Genomic DNA, 20,457 nt, shown 5'->3' with positions numbered 1-20,457 from the left:
CTCCACACACTGAACTATACAGCTAATGTCTACTGAAAAAATGAACTGTGATAACTGACATAGATCTTTTATATATCAGATTCCAAGGAAAAACAAAAACAAACAAACTGCTGCTGCCAGAGTCCTGTCCTTCAGCTGGTTATAGAATTGCATCACATCTAGTCATCTGACTCTTGCACAGTTCACATTCAGAAATGTCAAGATCCTCTTGCAGCATTTTTTTTTTGTCATAAGCAACTTTTTCAAATGCATTTTAATACAAAAATATGTACAAATTAATGTGACAGTCAAATGACATAAGATTACTTACAAGACTTCAGCCAGTCATGCTGACATATGCCACACATGCACTGTCTCACTTCTCCTGATACAGCTGGTAATACCTCACAATGTCACAGATGGCTTAAGAGAAATGGTCCCTTCAAGAGTAATATTTATACATCAGTGGCTTGTAAATAAGAATGTTCATCTCTGTTTTCATTTGAAGAGTTTATTCCTTGAGGACGTATGTCTATCTAGCCAGACTGTAAAGCAGTAGTTTAGTATATCAACAAGCATAATGGAATACATTTCTACCCTCTTTGCAGAGAGATCATGAGAGCATGGCATTGGCAATCCAAAATGGTCATTTTTTTTCTTGGCCATTTACATTCCAGGAGAAGCCATCTGTCAAGAAGACAAGCTGAGTTCCTACCCTCTGAAGCTGTATGATGATACATATGTGTATCTGTAATCAAAAGAATTTTGTAAAGTGACCAGTATGTGACCTTTTCATATACCCAAATTAATGCCAAATTCTGTCATATTCCCCCACCCATGGCAAAATTTATAATGCCTTAAGAGTACATGACCACAGTGGTTTCTCTATATTTCCCCTCCAATTCTTCTGATGACGAAGTTCATTCAGCATGTAAAACTCTGCCATGCCAGAATTGTAATGTTTTTTGCCTTTTGGCCAACAATGATTTGGTCTCCATTCATGTAACTCTATCTGCTTCAACTTTTCTTTATAAATTCTCACTTCTTGCAAAAAGCTGATGAAGTAGCTGTCACTGAAGTTCCATCCAGACCTATGTGTATTTAAGCTGAGAGTCTGGCTGTGACAGGTGCATTAACTGTTAGACTTTATGGTCTTTGAAATAGGTTGATGTCTTTTATATTATCATGTTACGGGCTTTCTACCCAAAAGATGTAAATGGAAGTAACATTTTTGAAGAAACAACCTATATCAATTTTTGACACCAGTTCCACAAGCTTTATAATACCCATGGAACTTTTTCACTTAGATGTCAGATATTTGTCTGTCAGGGTTCACTTGATGACAATTTTTAGCTTGCGGTGGTGCTGCGGTAGTGTTGTCACCTCACAGTAAGACGCTGTCCAGTTTGATTCTCAGCTAGAGCATCTTCTGCGTGGAGACATGTGTGAATGGGCGTACCTTCGTTGAAGGTTGTGCGTTAAGCCTGGCAAGCCGGTACGTAAAAATCAACTGCCAATCATTAGCGGACCGGAGTTCCGCTGTGGCGACCCCTAACCAGGAAAAGCCGAAAGACACAAACTAGGACAGGATTCCATGTCTGTGGTTTCCTCAAAGTATATAAGATATTTGTTAGATATAATGTTCTTCTGAGACCTTCCAGTCGGGGAGAACCAGATCATCCTTAGGACGCTTACATTGTTAGAGAAAACTTATGTTTCCTCTTTGAGTCTGCAGCATCTGGAGGCTTATTTTTTGTGGTTATCACATCTACCAAAACAATTTCAAAACTGCAGAGCCTCTCTGCTAAACTCTCATACCTTTCATTCTAAAAGAAAGGGTTTTTCTGAGAACAAACCCTTTCTTTATGCCTATGGAATGAATCTGTCAAGTCTAGCCCAAACCACTCTGTACATTTCTCAGTTTTTTGCACTTCATACGCTGTCTTCTCTATAGAACTGTCCATATACAGTTAAGCTACTATGTAGGCAGGATTTAAGCAATTTATAAAGATGACCAACTTTTTGTTCCCTTTGTCTAAGACTGAGAAGGTAAGAAAGCTACAAAACAATGGCTTGCTCAATAGCATTCCAGTTGTATTTCACTTTGTTACAACAAGTACAGACAATTCTTGTCATCCGTACCTAAGGTACATATTACCAGAGTTCTGTCTACCCCTGTGGTTTTCCTTTAGGAATGTTACTTTTGCTACAACATCTTTATAGAGCTTCACAATATAAATTGGGAATAATATTCAGGTCCAGGTCTACCTTTTTGGCCACAGTAAATAAGTAAGGAGCTGGTATGAAAAATCCATTCTCATTAACAGCAGGACTAATGGTATCAAGAGTTAGCTAACTTGGAGTCTAAAACTTGCACAGGCTACTTTATTTATAATGCTGTACATGAAGACCTTCATCTTCAGATCTCTTTTGTTGAGATAGAATGCAGTGACTTAAGAGAAATAGCCTCAATCTAAGTACAATTTGTGTTTTTTTCCTTATCATTAGTCCAAGTTGTGATTTATTCCCATTTGCTTTTGCTCCCTTTGTCTTCTGATGCTGATACCAGGTCAAACATTTATATTTTTATCTAGTTTATGGTTTTCACTGTTTCCTATGTGCCCCTTCCCTAGACATTTAGGCATTGTCTTGTCACTCTCTTTGTAATGCTTTTTAGCATTTAGCCATTCTTACCTTTAGCTGTAACATTTTCTTGCTCTTTAGTGCTATTTTTTTAACTGAATTTCACACAGTTGCAAGGGCTGTGACTTTTGCTATCGTACTCTGTTGCTGAATTTTGTTTCACTTACAGTAACATGGAGCATGCTATTAAATATGCAAAAAATGCACATAAGATTCCAGCTCAGCACAAGCAGTCTAAAAGCATCTTTTGCCTCAGTGAAAAACACAGTCTGACTAGATATGACATTTGTCAGTCCTTAAAACCCAGTACCCTTATCACCCAAAAAACACATTATTAAAGACAAATAACTTTTACAACAAACTCCAAACTTTACATAATAGTAATCTAAAAAAGTTCTAGAACTCCATCAATAAAATACTACACCTAGGCAACCCCTCATCTCCAAATCCCTGTCCAAACAATAGTCTCAAAGAAACTGCATCTATAGTTAACTCCTACTTCATTGATACTATTAGCAAACTGATGCAAACCTCAAATTCCATTAACTCCCCTGACTCCCAACGCCCTCTAAACAAAGCAACACATTCTCTCTAAAACCTATACCCACACGTTATATAAAATACCTAATTCTTAGACTTAAACCATGCTTCTCTTCAGCTGATAACTTACCTCCACTCTTCCTTGAGACAGTTGCTAACTCATTAGCCTATCCTAGTTCGATCCTTATTAACTGCTCTTTAAGTGAATCCACAGTACCTTCTGTATGGAAATAATTTTACATTCTACCCATTCACAAAGGAGATAACTCCACCATCTAACTATAGGCCAATAGCAATTCTGTCCCTTCTCTCTAAAATACTGGAGAAATGTGTACATAAACAAATCCTGGAATATCTTATCCAAGAAAACCTGCTAACCTCCACACAACATGGCTTCCATCCCAACCATAGTTCACCAACAACCCTCCTTTCTTATACCAACACTATCTCACTAGACAGAGACAACAATAAACTTGTCTTCCATCTCTTTTTAGACCTCTCCAAAGCTTTTGACCCTGTCTTTCATCCCTTGCTCCTTGCTAAACTGTCTGATCTTAATCTCTCAAGTTCAACTATCTCCTGGTTTACTATCTACCTCACTGACAGTAATTTGTTAAATGGCTTTCCTCACTATTCCCTGCTCTCCCCATCAAGATGGAAGTCCCTCAAGGATCAAGACTTGGTCCCTTATCATTCAACATCTTGCCAAATTGCCTATACACACCCAGTCCTCAATCATCTCTCATACAATATGCTTATGACTTCATAGTCATTGCCATCTCTGATAACCTTTCTGATCTGAACACTCTCACCCAAAAATCCTTCAGATCTATTGAAAACTGGTTCTCTAATAACCAGCTAATGCTTAATCCAAAAAAGACTAAACTTCTGATATTTCTCTGTGACCAAACATGGCACACTCATACAACACGTAGATGACTCAACCATCATCTGCTCAGCCCAGTCCCTACCCAAACTGCAAAGAGTCACACAGGAAGTCTTTTCCTCTGTTGAAACTTGGTTATCCGATGCCCAATTAATACTCAACCCAAACAAAACTAAACTACTCATCTTCCAACCCACCAAACATACTCAAAACAACTCTCACTTTAACATCACAGCAAAAGACAACACCACTATATACCCAACTGAACACACCAAATTGCTAGGAGTGGAAATAGACAATAAACTAAAATTTGACATTCACATATCCATGACCATAAAAAAAGTCCACAAAAACTAGGAGCGTTATACAGAAATAAGCAATTTCTCACCAAAGCAGCAAAGATTTCAATAGCAAATTCCCACCTTATCTCCACCCTACTTTATGCCTCTCCAATATATACCAACCTAAGGCAATGCGATCTAAACAAGCTAGAGACCTGCTACAACAAAATCGCCAAATTCGCCACAGGGGCATCCTACCATAGTCACCACTGTTTCTCACTTGCTGAACTGTGCTGGCTTGAACTCCCTTACCTCCTTCAGTGGTATCAACTCTCACTCGCCCACAGACTAGTAAACCATCCACTAAATGTCCCATCCCTCCAGAATCTACTCCAACCCTATCGGACCACCAGACCACTAAGATCCAGCAACAAAAATCACTTGCAGATCACTAAAGCCAATAACTCTTCTGGTGAAGCACTATTCTCTTGCACCATAGCCAAATTATGGAACTCCCTTCCACCCACAATTACCTCCGTACCATCATGCACTCACTTCAAAACTTTACTAAAAGCGCACCTAAAAACATGCTGGCTATGCCCTTGCAACTCCCACTCTAATATCACCCACCCCATCCAACCACTACCTTTCTTTCCACTCCACTAACTACCTTGATTATAGCAAGCTCAGATGCTCATAAGCCTAGTACTTATTATACAGCAGGAACTTCTCCTTGTAACATTTGTTAATGTCTGTTATGTACTTCACAGATAAAGATTCTAGTTGTTTACTGATGTACTATGTTCTTCATCTGTAAATATGTTGTTAGTAATTGCTATGTTAAATTGTTAATCGCTATGTAATCCAATGTAACTATTGTCTGTTTATTTTAACTGTGGAGCTTTTCTCCCCTGGCCTCCACTGAAAATGGATCTACGTCCGGTAAACAAATGTAAATAAATAAATAAATAAATTTCTCCCCAAATCCCTCACACACCTTAAATCCTCTTTCTCTATTACATCCCTTACAATACAACTATCATAGTTGAAACGCATGCTAAGCTTCTAGGAGCCATCATAGATGATCAACTTACATTGCATTGCATAAAGTAAACCCACCAAAAACTAGGCTCCCTTTATAGAAATAAAAAAATCCTAACAAAACAGTCTCAACTCTCTCTTACCCATGCCTACTTTTACCTAGTCTCTTCTACAGCTCACAAATCCTCACTAATCTCCAGTCCTCACTTTTAGCTAAACTTGAATCCACCTACAATAAAGTTGCCAGATTTGCTTCCAACAAAACCTGTAATCTGACTACTGTCTTTCTCTTAAGACCTTAAATTGGTTAGAATTCTCACACCAACTGCTTCTCTCTCAACTATTGATCATTCATTCCATCCTCTACAAGCCTTTCTTCTACCCTAATATCCCCTCACTTGTCTCCCTCTATACTCCTCCCAGGACCATCAAACGTTCTGACCAAAATCTAATAGAAATTTACAGGCCAAAAAGATCCATTGGGAAAAATCTTTAGTTACTCTCTCTCCCTCTCCTTCAACAAACCTCCACTATATATTAGAAATATAAGCCATCCTCAAGAATTTCAAAAATGCTGTCAAAGAATTCCTAATGAACTCCTGGACTTGCTGCTGTAAATATCCTCCTTGAACCTCTTAACAGTATCTCCATCCAGCCTATCTTCCATCCTTGACTCTGATAACACTCCTTTCACAACTTCAGCACCTTAAAAACCCTCACTTCTCCTCCCTTACCTCTCATATCCTTTCTCTCTAAACTTCATTACCCTCACTATTTATTTATTTATTTATTTATTTGCAGTTGTTTAACCAGAATAGTCAACTGGGCCTGAAGAACCCGTTTTCAATGGAGTCCTGGGGAGAAAAGCACCTCATACAGATTACACAAAGGTTAATATACAAACATAGATTGCATGAAGATTACAGAGGTAAACAAACTAAGATTAATATACACAGCTAGATTGCATGAAGATTACAGAGGTAAAACAGACTGATCAAAAGTATTTCAATCAAAGTTAATAATGTCAAAAGTATAATATTTTTTTTTCTCACACCATCTGCTTTAAACTACTTCTTTAAACCTCCCTTCAAGCTTAATATCACCACTGACTACAACATCTATATCCTCTAAGAATCCCTACAGGGTATTCAAATACTTCTACAGAATCTGATGACCAAATGTTTTATTATGCTTGGGACACTGCCAGAACAAGCAAATTTGCTACTTAACTTGCTATTTTTATGGTATCTAAAATGCTACTACTGAACCAGGTGACAAAGTAATTTTATTATACTCAGGACACCACATCTACATACAAAATTTCTTCTAAATGAACTGTTTTCCTGTTGCACATATGAATGTATCCTGTAAATAATTTTTAACAAACTTTGACACAATCTGCTTATTTAATTGTAGAAATTGATCATCTGTCTAACCTTGTGATGTTATTTATTTATTTAAATTTGTTGACCGGGAGTGTCCGACTGGACGTAGGTCCATTTTCAGCGGAGGCCCGGGGAGAAAAGCTCCACAGTAAAATAGACAGTAGTTACATTGGATTACATAGCGATTAACAATTTAACATAGCAATTACCTACAACGTATTTACAGATGAAGAACATAGTACATCAGTAGACAACTAGAATCTTTATCTGTGAAGTACATAACAGACATTAACAAATGTTACAATGAGAAGTTCTTGCCATATAATAAGTACTAGGCTTATGAGCATCTGAACTTGCTATAATCAAGGTAGTTAGTGGAGTGGAAAGAAAGGTAGTGGTTGGATGGGGTGGATGATATTAGAGTGGGAGTTGCAAGGGCATAGCCAGCATGTTTTTAGGTGCACTTTTAGTAAAGTTTTGAAGTGGGTGCATGATGGTATGGAGGTAATTGTGGGTGGGAGTGAGTTCCATAATTTGGCTATGGTGCAAGAGAATAGTGCTTCACCAGCAGAGTTATTGGCTTTAGTGATCTGCAAGTTATTTTTGTTGCTGGATCTTAGTGGTCTGGTGGTGCGATAGGGTTGGAGTAGATTCTGGAGGGATGGGACATTTAGTGGATGGTTTACTAGTTTGTGGGCGAGTGAGAGTTGATACCACTGAAGGAGGTGAGGGAGTTCAAGCCAGCCCAGTTCAGCAAGTGAGAGACAGTGGTGACTATGGTAGGATGCCCCTGTGGCAAATTTGGCGATTTTGTTGTGGCAGGTCTCTAGCTTGTTTAGATTGCATTGCCTTAGGTTGGTATATATTGGAGAGGCATAAAGTAGGGTGGAGATAAGGTGGGAATTTGCTATTGAAATCTTTGCTGCTTTGGTGAGAAATTGCTTATTTCTGTATAACACTCCTAGTTTTTTGTGGACTTTTTTTATGGTCATGGATATGTGAATGTCAAATTTTAGTTTATTGTCTATTTCCACTCCTAGCAATTTGGTGTGTTCAGTTGGGTATATAGTGGTGTTGTCTTTTGCTGTGATGTGAAAGTGAGAGTTGTTTTGAGTATGTTTGGTGGGTTGGAAGATGAGTAGTTTAGTTTTGTTTGGGTTGAGTATTAATTGGGCATCGGATAACCATGTTTCAACAGTGGAAAAAGCTTCCTGTGTGACTTTTTGCAGTTTTGGTAGGGACTGGTCTGAGCAGATGATGGTTGAGTCATCTGCGTATTGTATGAGTGTGCCATATTTGGTGGCAGAGGCTAGATTATTGGTGTAAACATAGAAGAGTAGGGGTCCAAGGATGGATCCTTGGGGAACCCCTATGGAGACAGGTAGTTGGGGAGATATGTCATTCTTCCATACAACGGATTGTTGGTGGTCAGACAGGTAACCCTGAAACCAGTTGGTGACTGATTGTGAGAAGGATAGGTTATTGAGGACAGAGATAAGTTGTTTGTGTGGGACCATGTCAAATGCTTTAGATAGGTCTAGGAAAGTAGCAGAGGAGAGATAGCCCTTGTTTTTATGCTGAAGGATAGTATTAGTAATGGAGAGTAAGGCAGTGGTGGTGCTATGGTTTGGTCGGAAACCATGCTGAGTACTGGAAAGGAGGTTGTTAGTAAGGAGGTAGTCTGAGACCTGAGAGTGTATGCATCTCTCTAGTATTTTGGAGAGTGGAGAGAGAATAGCTATGGGGCACTAATTGGTTAGTTCTGCGGAGGGTCCGCCTTTGTGGAGGGGAATTATATGTGATACTTTCCACAGTGTGGGAACGTAACTTTCTGACAGAGATCGGTTAATCAAGATGGATACTGGGTAGGCCAGAGCATCAGCTGCGATTTGCAGGTATTCACTTTGGAGGTTGTCTGATGCTAATTTGGTGGGTTTAAGTTTAGTTAAGAGTTTTTTTATGTTGGAGGTAGGTACAAGAGAAAAAGAGAAGGCAGTGGGGAGATTACTAGTTGAAGGTGTGGGTTGGAGGGGAGGGGGTTGTGTTGTTTAGCTAGTGATAGTATGGTTTGGGTGAAGTGTGTGTTGAATGAGGTAGCAATAGTTTCTGAGGAGTGAGGGATGTTAGGAGGAGGGGTACTGACTTTACCTGGGTGGAGGATGGAGTTTATGGAGGACCAGAATTGTTTGGGGCTGTGTTGTGAGGAGTCTAGGGCAGACTGGTAGTATTGGAATTTGTCCTGTTTTATTAGCTTTTTGACTCTATTGCGTAGTTCTAGGAATTTCTGTCTTGCTGAGGGGGTTTTGGTTTTGCGCCAGTGCTGCCAGGCTTTATCCCTGTTTTTCATTTCTGACTTAGTGGTTTTCTGTAGCCATGGGGAGGGTTGTGTTTTGGTTCTGGAAAATCTTATGGGGGCATGGTAATTAAGGATGTTCAGGAAGGTAGTATTAAAAAATTCAACTGCGTCATCTAGACTGAGGTACTTTAGAGGATGCCAGTTACATTCTTTGATGGATGAGATGAATGTGACTGGGTTAAAGTTTAGTTTTTACGTATTTGACTGTAGATGACAGGTTTAGCTTGGTATAGGTATTTTTGAGTAGGAATGTTGGGGAGTGATCACTGAGGCTATCTGATAAGCAGCCTGTTATATATGACTGGGGGCTCTTACTGACTAGTATCCAATCCAGGGTAGTGTGCTTGCTGGAGTTTTTATTTATCCTGGTTGGTGACTGGACTAGTTGGGTGAAGCCATGAAGTTGTACATGATGGGTTGGATTGTTGCCAGAACAGGATTGCCAGTCAATATTGAAATCACCTAAGATGATAGTTTCTTGGGGGAGATAGTGGGTAGACCAGCTGAGGAGGTTTTCTAGTGGAGGGATGTTTTGGCCGGGTGGGAAGTAGCATCCAATTATGTTGATGGTTTTGTTTTGGTTAATTTTGAGGTTGTTATATATTATTTCTTCATTGCCTATTTGTGGAGCTGATGATTTTAAGATCTGGATGTTTAGATGCTGTTTAAATATTATAGCTACACCACCTCCTTTTTTGTTTAGCCGGTCTACTCTTAGTATGCCGTAACCTGTAGGGAGTATTTGCTCACTGGTAATGTAAGGTTTTAGCCAGGTTTCTGTCAGGATGACTATATCTGGGGAGTACAAGTCTATGGTGGCATGGAGTTCATGGACTTTGTTGGATATACTTCTAATATTTAGGCTTAGTAGAAGGAAGTCACTTAGCATTCTATTGGCTGTAATATGGGAGAAGTTGTGGTTTCTAGTCTGATTATGAGGATTGGGGTTGGAGATGGTAGGGCCAGGGTTGGGGTGGATGTCTCCACTTAGGGCTAGTTTTGATATGCATGAGATTATTAGTTTTCTCAGTTTTTGAATGTGTTTTTTTATAAGGGAAACTTTATGATTGTGCTCTGTGTAACCTTATTATGTGTTTTTTTTCTTATTAATGAGTTATGTACTCTCTATATTTGTTAATGTCTTAAACTACTGTATATGACTGTGGAGCTTTTCTCCCCAGGCCTCTGCTGAAAAAGGGCACTAGCTCAGTCAGACTATCCTAGTCAACAAATATTAAATAAATAAATAGCTGTTCTCTTGATAGGATTAATTTCTTAGAAGTCCTTATTTATGAAGATAATTTAAGTTCTGGTTCTTGTCTATATCATAAACCTACCTGTTGCTTGTTCATCTATAACACATATGACAAGAAAACTGGGGTTTTCATTTAGATGCTTTAATACACAGAAGCACATCAGGACTGATAGCAGCATCATTAAATATGAACGTACTTTTTAACAGACAGACCTTACATACATACATACTTACATCTCAACTTCTAACGCATTCTCAGTACTTATATACTTGTGCAAACCTTTGGATAGCTTCTTAAAGTTATATACACACATATTGATCTACATCTTCCCTCTTAAAAAGATTACCCTTTGAAAAAACAATATTAGAGTCAGACATGCATTACTATATACATTAGAAAAAAAACACAGTGGTCATGTCCTAGTTGCTACATATCTGCTACAGGATTTAGAAATACGACCATACCTTGTAACATAACAGTTGGGACCAAATTTAGCAACAGAGACAGTCTGCGGTGCACAACTCATATCAGGAACTTCTGGACTCGTAGCAGGAATGGGAATGCCCTCTGGAACTTCCTCTGGAATTGGAACACCAGACAACTCACTCTGAGATAGAGTCTCATAGGCTATGTGCTGTGGTATAGGCTCAGGCACTGGTCTCAAATGCTTCCGATTCTGCCTAAAGATTTCTCCCTCTGATTCCACAATGTACATTCTCGGCTCTGGACCAGTATTCTTCATGACACCAATCTGATTATAACCTTTGAATGTCTGCATCCCTATCACTTCTCCTTCTTGTAATGGATTGAGCAGTTTGCTGGTCTTATCATAGTAGGACTTCTGGGTTAGGCGCTTCTTCAACAGTCTGGCTTTCACTAACCTGTTGTTCTTGACACATGGAACCAACAATTGAATACTGATTGGTAATGTGGTTCTGGTTTGTCTTGACATAAGTCTCTCAGCAGGTGAACCAAGAGGAACATTTCTGAGATTCAAGAGATTCAGGAAAACATCACTATTGTCTCATTTTGACTTCTCTAGTAGTAGCTTTGCACTTTGAACTGCAGATTCTGCCAAACCACTGGACTGTAGGTACTCTGGACTACTTGTGACATGACTAAAGTCCCATCCTTCAGCAAATATTTTGAACTGTTGGCTTATAAACTGCATGCCATTGTGAGAAATAACTTTGTGCGGACTACCATGAACAATAAAATGACACGTCATCTTAGTAATGACTATACTGGATGCTAGGTTAGGAAGCAGATCAATCTCAGACCAGTTGGAGTAAGAGTCTACTACCAGCAAATAATGTTGACCACTCCAAACAAAAATGTCTGTGGCTACTGTTGACCAAGGTAGCTTCGGAATCTGGTTAAGGTGAAGTAGTTCCTTCTGCTGATGTGGCTTTGTGCCGTTACACACTGAATAAGATAAAAGTGCTCTCTCAATGTCTTGTAACATCGAAGGCCAAAATACTAGCCCTCTCAACCTTCTTTTAGTAGATTCAGTTCCTGGGTGACTATGATGCAAGCTAATAACGTACTCTGGTTGCAAGGACTTTGGAACAATTACTTTTGGACCTTTCATGATACCTTTGTCAGACAAAATCTCATCTCTGTATGGAAAATAAGGTTGCACTTCCTGAGGTAAACTAGATTGCTTTGACAGCCATCCTTGATTGATAAAGTGGTAGAGCCTCTGTAAAACTGGATCTGTGGATGTGTGGTCTCTCAGCTCATCAAGATGTGTGGAAGAAAAATTTCTCACTTTCATGACTTCAAAATCAAGGTTCTCATTCTTGTGCTGTTCTGTGGTCTTTCTGGGTGATCTGAATAAGGTATCAGCAAGATGAAGAAGTTTGCCTTTCCTGTAGACAAAACTGAAATTATACTTTTGCAATCTCAGCATCATATATTGCAGTCTGGCTTGAGCTGAATGCATTGACTTTCTCAAAATAGTGACTAGAGATTGGTGGTCTGTTTCGATCTGGATAGGTCTACCATAAACATAATCATGGAACTTTGAACATGCAAACACAACTGCCAAAAGTGCTTTATCTGGGCATACTGAATCTCAGTTTAGGTAAGAGTACTTGATGCATAGGCAACAGGTTGATCCTCCTGTAGAATGACTGCAGAAAGACCAAATTTCAAAGCATCACAGGAAAGTGTAACTGGTTTGTTAACATCATAGTATCTGAAAGTTGGTGGACTAGTGAGTCTCTGTTTCACGACATCAAATGCTCTTTGGTGTTGCCTAACCAAGACCAGGATACATCTTTTTGTGTCAGCTCCCTAAGTGGTACTGAAAGATGGCGCAAGTCTGGAATGAACTTGTCTAGGTTGTTGACCATGCCAAGAAAACATTGCAGGGCTTGAACATTGTCTGGAGCTGGCATCTTGAGAATGGCTGTTTGCTTAGAAGGGTCTGGTCATAGACCTGTGCTCGTAAATAAATAACCAACATAAGGGACTTGTATCCTGAACTTGCATTTCTGTGTGTAGATTCACTTGATGTGCCCTTTCTAGAACTTTTCTGAGGTGTCTGTCATGTTCTGCTTCGTGACCTCCTACTTGTATGTCATCTACTATAATAGCACAAGGGTACCTAGAAAAAATTAGCTCTATTGCACATTGAAAGACTTCACTTGCAGAATTTATCCCAAATTACATTCTCAAAAATCTGTACCTGCCAAACGGAGTACTGAAAGTAGTGAGCAATGAGGATTTCTTATCAAGCTGAATTTGCCAAAATGAACTCTTTGCATCTAAGACAGAAAAAAATAGTGGAATTTGGCATTGTCTGAAACTTCAGCTGTGTGCATTGGATGATGAGGTCTTTTTAGTGCTTTGTTCAAATCTCATGGGTCAATACATATCCTGATGTCATCTGAGCTTTTCTTATGAGCTACCACCATTGAAGATACTCATTCAGTTGGAGTTTCAACTGGACAAATCACACCTTGTCACACTATTTTATCTAACTCGGCTTTGACTCTGTCCTGCATGGCTATTGGAACTTTATGTGCTGGCCTGATAACTGGACTGACCTCTGGGTCTAACTTTATGGAGTACACAACTGTAAGCTTGCTTAGTTTGTCTTCGAAAAGATCAACATAGGTAGAAAAAATATACTGGGCAAAATTAGAGCAGTGGTCTTTTAAGCTAACATGGTGGACTGAATTAAATGAAAGCAGTCCCATTTTCAAACTGTCTCTGAGCCCTAATAATGACTGGACGTGCCTGTTGACCACATAAAATAACAAGTCGGAGCTTCTTCCAGCAAATTAACATGAAAGCACTACTGAGCCTTCGGTTTGGATTTATTCACCTCCATAAGCAATAAACTTCACACACCTTGCCAAATCAAGCCTTTCACCTTTACGCCCTCTAGCAAATGTTTCTGCAGACATAACATTGCACTTGGAACCTGTATCAACTTTGAGCTCTGTGGGTGTGCCATTTATCTTAACAGTACAAAATACTTCATTCTTTACCCTTAAATCTACTGCATTGACCATTTCATGAAGCACTAACACACCACCAACATAAAGAGTGACGCTACTCCATAACTTTCTTATTGATCGACTTGTTTTGTAAAATGTTCCCCTTTAATAAAAGTATGCGGGCTTTCTGATTTACAAAACCTTTTGAAGTGATTCAGTTTATTGCATTTTTGGCATTGCTGACCAAAAACTAAACATTTCTGCCTTTTAGATTCATGACTTCCACCACAATTATGACAGTTGGCAATGAAACTAGGTTGGGGCCCATGCTTTCAGTTTGCTGATTCACTCTTATGATTCACTGAGACTTTCCAAACTCTGGAATTTACTAGAAAGTTCTGGGGTTTACCAGTGAGTGCTGTAGGGGTTACAGTTGCTGCCATGTGCTTGGGCTTGTTTCTTTTAACCACGTGCTGCATACTATCAACATGAGCTTTACCACAGTGCCTTCTAGAGCTATTCTCAGTTGTAAGCATATTTGCGTACTTTTCTGTGAGCTTGCAAATCTCAATGGCCTTCTTCAAAGTTAAATCACTCTCATGAAGCAAAATCTTTCTCATGGCATCATCTTTTATATCACACACAAGTCTGTCTTTTATCAACACATCCCTTATATCATGAAATCTGCACATTTTAGCCTTATTTTTCAGGTCAGTTATATATGCTGCAAAAGTTTCACCAGGCTTTTGATCCCTTGTGTAAAATAAGTGCCTTTCTATTGTAACATTTGTCTGGGGGGTTACACATTTCTCTAAATCCATACTTATTAATTGATCCATCTCAGAACACATAGTCCCTACTATCTGGAAAACCTCTCATATAATCCCACTAAAGGAGGTACCTCTACAGAACTATCTAATTACTGACCAATAGCCATACTCTCACCCCTGTCTAAAATACTAGAGAGATGCGTACATACACAAATCCTAGACTATCTGCTAACTAACAATTATTATCTGAGGCTCAACACAGGTTCTACCCCTTCCACAGCACCACTGCTGCCCTTATGTTTTACCAATACTATAAATCTTCACAGGAATAAAGATAAATTTGTATCTGCCATTTTTCTCGATCTCTCAAAAGTATTTGATATGGTCTCCCATTGCAAACTACTCAATGTACTGACAAATCTAAATTTAAGTCATAGCACAATCGCATGGCTCCATGACTACCTATCTAACTGTCAACAAGCTATGCAATGGCACCAAAACCTCTCTCCACTTCTCCATGTTACCATAGGTGTCCTGCAGGGCTCCATCCTTGGACCCTTTCTTTTCTCACAATTTACCAACAAACTCCGCACTTCCACAATTCATGCCTCTGTCATCCAGAACGATGATGATTCTTCTTTGATATGTTCAGCATCATCTCTACAACAGCTGCAACTTATTACCAGGGTTCCTTTTCTAAAGTTGAGAACTGGCTAAACAACTCCCAACTCATCCTAAACCCAAATAAAACAAAAATCATGATTTTCCAACCACTAGGCAAATAAGACCCCTTCCCCCATTTAATATTAAATCCTTAAATAACACATACATCTTCCCTGTAACCCGGACAAAACTACTTGGAGAAGTTATTGATACTAATCTAAAATTCGATCTCCATATTGCACAAACAATCAAGAAAGTACACAAAAAATTGGGCACCCTATATAGAATTAAACAATATCTTGCCAATACCACAAAAGCAACCATTGCACAAACACATCTTATTTCAACTCTGCTCTATGCCTCACCTATTCTCATTAACATAAAGAAAACTGACCTTGCTAAATTGGAATCATGTTACAACAAAATTGCTAGGTTCGCCACACACTCACCTTTTAGGTCACACCACTGTACAGCACTCGAACAGCTGATGTGGCTTGAATGGGTCTATATTAGAACATCGACGTTTAAAACCTTTGAATGTTCTAATATCGAACCCTAGGGAAAGACTTTGGTTGCCCATTTCTGTTGCTTCAGTATTTTCACCGCTGTGGTGAAAAGTTACGGGTTGGGTTCAGGTAAGTGTGCGATTGTGTGGATGTGAGGGTTAGGCAGGTTAGGTGAGTTAGGGTTAGGGCGTGGGTTAGTTATGTGTGCGATTGTGTGGACATGAGGGTTAGGGCAGGTTAGGTGAGTTAGGGTTAGGAGCGGGTGAGGTGACTGTGTGATAGTGACGGACCTTAGGGTTAGGGTTTGGGTTAAGGTAAGTGGATAGTTAGTGGTATGTGTATAGTTTAGTGTAGGGTTAGTTGTAAGATTTTAGGTGTATGTGTGTGGATTGCTGTATGTTTGGTGTGCTTGTGTTGCATGTGTTTTGGAACAGCAATTTTTTTCCTAGGGAAAAAAAAATCGCTGTTCTGACAGTTCGAAATTGTAAGCTTTTGCTTACATAGGGTCGATTAATCACTGTTTGCTTCTTTAGGCGGTCGGTGATCTAATATAGACCCGCTTGAATTTCCCCAACTTCTACTCTATAACTAGCTCACTATAGCCCACAAGATTTTGAACCAACCCAATAAAATTCCTTCCCTTCAGAATCTCCTTCTCTCCCACACAAATAACCGCATCCTTCGATCAAGCAACAAATTCCTAGTAAAATCTGTCAAAGCCAACAACACTGCAGGAGACTCCCTCTTCTCAAACTATATAGGCAAAGTCTGGAATAACCTCCCTGCAGATATAACAAATATTACAAACCTTCCACACTTAAAAAAAATCTTAAAGAGTATTTGTCCAATATATGGCTATGTTCTTGTAGTAACCTAGGATAAATAATTCTTATCCAGCATCTACCAATCAGCAAAACCCATCTCACTGCTACAGCACCATATTGGAAACTCTCCTCTTAATTCTATTAAGTTTTTTGTCACTTTTTACTAACAAACCTCTTGCATTTAAAACTATTAGCATAGAAATTGGTATCCACATACCTGACAATTGTAAAATAGTTAAAATACTAAACATGTAAATATGACTGCCATCTTCTTTCTCATGGACTACTATCTATATTGTAAATACTTCCACTGGCTGAAATGTGTGTTATTGAATATCTCATGATGTCTATTGCGCGTGTATAATTTGTAAATTGTCTGTTTACTGAACTTACTTAGATATGTTAAAACAAAAGCTCTGCCTTCTGTTAGGTTCTGCTTAATATGTGATTTGGTCATGTTCATGTGATCTCCTACTATTGTATTAACTGTATGTGTCAATGCTGTCTTTACTTATGTGGAGCTTTTCTCCCCAGATCTCTGCTGAAAAAGGACCTGTGTCCAGTCAGACTTTCCCAGTCAGCAAAAGTAAAATAATAAATACATTTACATTTTAAGCACTCTGGGTCCACCCTTGACTCAACCGTTACAACAATGTGACTGTTCCCACTCTGCTGTATTGACAGCAGGTGCATATACAGATGAACATTCCCTTTCTATGGCTTCTAACCCAGCTAGATTAAGTAGAATAAATGCCTTTGTACAGTCATCTTTATCAGAAAATGCAATCTGTATGAAAATGTTGTACTCTTGCACAAACACTCTCCAGTTCTCAGCAATATTACTGTGAAACACAAGTGCACTGGGTTTTCGAAATCTGTCTGCCATGCCCACACAGTATACACAAACACACTGAAAATATGGCCCTTGTAATTATATATGAACAAACTGTGCTGTGTGCTTGTAACAACATTCAAATACACAATAAACTCTTCAAAATACTGCCCTTTGCAAAATATGCTCTGTAATGGCTGTATTCTGTGAAATAAGACTTGTAATAGCTGTACTTTTGCAAAATAGATTTACTGTAACACTGCACAAACATGCAAACACTTTATACACTTCTGATAACTATGTTTGTTTAATACGAAAAATACATGGTTTGCGAAAAATATATTTGCTTAATATGAAAAATACATGTTTTGTAAAAAATGCGGTCGTTTTCCCCTTATTTTATTCATTTTATGCAATTTGGACTTTATTTCAAACATTTTCCATAGTAATTGAAATATTTTTATCAGTATTGTACATATCTGCAAATATCATTTAAAACATTCTGTATGCCCAGTTTCATATTATGCAAAAAAAAATAGTGCTGAGCAAGTTTTAATACCTGAAATTAATTTCTGAACTGTTTTGCTAAGTTTGCACATTTTAGGGATGATCCACTCGTCTATATTCCACCAGCTCTAAGCATGTGCCCTTAGTTGTTTTAGCCATGCCGCCTCTAACTTCGTGCCCTTTGGATATGCCGGTTCTGACCCCATGCCCTTTAGACATGCCACGTCTGGCAGCATGTCACTTGGCTATTTCTAACACATATGACAAGAAGGCTGGGGTTTTCATTTAGATGCTTTAATACATAGAAACCCATCAGGATGGATAGCAGCATCATTAAATACAAATGAACTAGTTAACAGACAGACCTTACATACATAAATGCTTACATCTCAACAGCTAACTGCAAAATGTCACTCAGACTTGCATGTGCTCAGTATCTATACACTTGTGCAAGCCCTTGGGTAGCTTCTTAAAGGTATATACACATATATTGATGTATACTACCTATACTAATGGTTTCTTGCATTGCAACAGCTGTCACCCTTTTTATCAGAAAAAAAATGATTAAGGGTCAGCTGATTAGGGCTGCAAGATTAACATCTAATAATGAACATCTTAAGGCTGAATGTTCAACCCTGAGGTGTATGTTTCAAGAAAGAGGTTATCCAGCATCTTTCTTCAACACTGTACAAGATCAGATTCTCAGTGAGAGGAAGGATAAATATAGGCCCATTATTAGTTATGGAATGACCAACAGTTTAGGGTTGGTTTTAAATATAAATTTTAACCAATCAATGTTCATTAAACCAAGTATTGATATGGATTGTGTGAAGAGTGTTGTACATACAAATTGGAATATTTTGTTAGCATTTAACAATGGCAATAATCTTTTTATGAATAATACAACCTTTATTCATAAAGGGGGTGAATTTTAAAAATATGTTTGAAAGCATTCCTGGTGTAATGTGCACCATGTCTCAAGGTGGTGGAATGCGGAAGTGTGGGGCATGTAGGCAATGCCCCTATATTAATGAGAAGAAACAAGGGAACAGTAAAATCTTGTCCTTAGTAGCTAGAAATGGTAAAATATATAATTATGGTTCTTCTGGAGTGGTATACCTGGCAACATGTCAGATGTCAAAACCTAAGAACTAGGATCTACCAACATTTATATAGTATAAACAATGGCAATAATAATGCTTTATACAAACATTTAAATCAATCATCTATTTTTGTATTAGACAAAGTATTTATTAACCCTAGAGGTGGTGACTGGAAAAGTCAATTGGAGAGGCTAGAAATGAAATCACAAATTTTACTGAACACAAATGTTTATCCTGGTCTTAATTAAAATATTAGTATTAGTTATGTTTTAAAACATGTCATATTTAATATAAAATGTTAAGTTCTGAATGTATGGGATGTGTAAACTTTGTATGCTTTGCATTGTAACAAGTTGAATGATTGAATGTTGGTTTAAGTCAAGTGGCAGGTTAAAAAATTTAAATGGGGATACTTGTATTGTTGCTGGGTTCTGATGAAGTCTATGTAATAAAGATCTCAGTACAACAGAACGTTACTCCTCTACGTGTCTTGAGACGCTAAACTGGTAAAGCAAAAATTTGCACCAAGCAATAAGTTAAAAAAGATTTAATAATAACAGTTAAGCGCTTTCACTCGCTGAAAATGCGAGCTTCCTCAGAAAATAATGTAATAAAGACGAAAGCATTCAACCTCATAACATATTCAAGCCTGTTTTTTGCTATGTTTGGTTCTTTCATCTATATATTTTTTATTATATATGCCATTATATTTCAACAGTTCTCTTCACATTCTGTATAGCATTTTTGTGGTTTTCTTCAATAATTCTAATCATAATTACTAATACTGCATAATTAGAAATCCATTGTTTGGGGGGCGTGGCCAAGGATGAACACAGGATAGCAGCAGATTTCTTCAGCTCCACCAATTTCACAGCACTGACAGGAAATAATTACTTTAAAAATTAATTTATGAAGTAATTTTCTTTCTAAATACATTTGGAATATCTATTTCTTGAATAATATCTAAAAAAGAAAGAACATTTTAATAATATTCCTGTCAGAAAACACCTTGGAAATTTTTCTGTCAGCTCCTCTGTTTGAAATGAGTTCCAGTAAGACAAATTCTCAAGATTCCAGCATCAAGAAAGAACTTCAGTCTCTGATATCTACAATTCAGCAACTTACTGCCAAAATGGATAAACTGGATACTAAAATTGATACCTTCATAGAAAAAACTACAAAACAAATAGATTTGTTACATATAGACTTGCAACAACAAAAGACTCAGATTACAGGCATAGAAGAGACTGTAAATGACATGGAGAATAGAATCCAAGAGGAAGAAATCAACATTGAGTTTTTGCTGAAACAGAACACACATCTACAAACTAAACTTGATGACCTGGAAAATAGATCTAGGCGCAATAACATTAGGATTTTTGGACTGCCAGAAAATATAGAAGGTAACAATATTACTTCTTTTTTAAATACATGGC

Source organism: Protopterus annectens, chromosome 5.part0, assembly GCF_019279795.1.
Source record: "Protopterus annectens isolate FY-2018-M chromosome 5.part0, PAN1.0, whole genome shotgun sequence".
Classification (NCBI taxonomy): Eukaryota; Metazoa; Chordata; order Ceratodontiformes; family Protopteridae; genus Protopterus; species Protopterus annectens.
The sequence above is the reverse complement of the archived record's forward strand: the minus strand, read 5'-3'. Positions refer to the sequence as shown.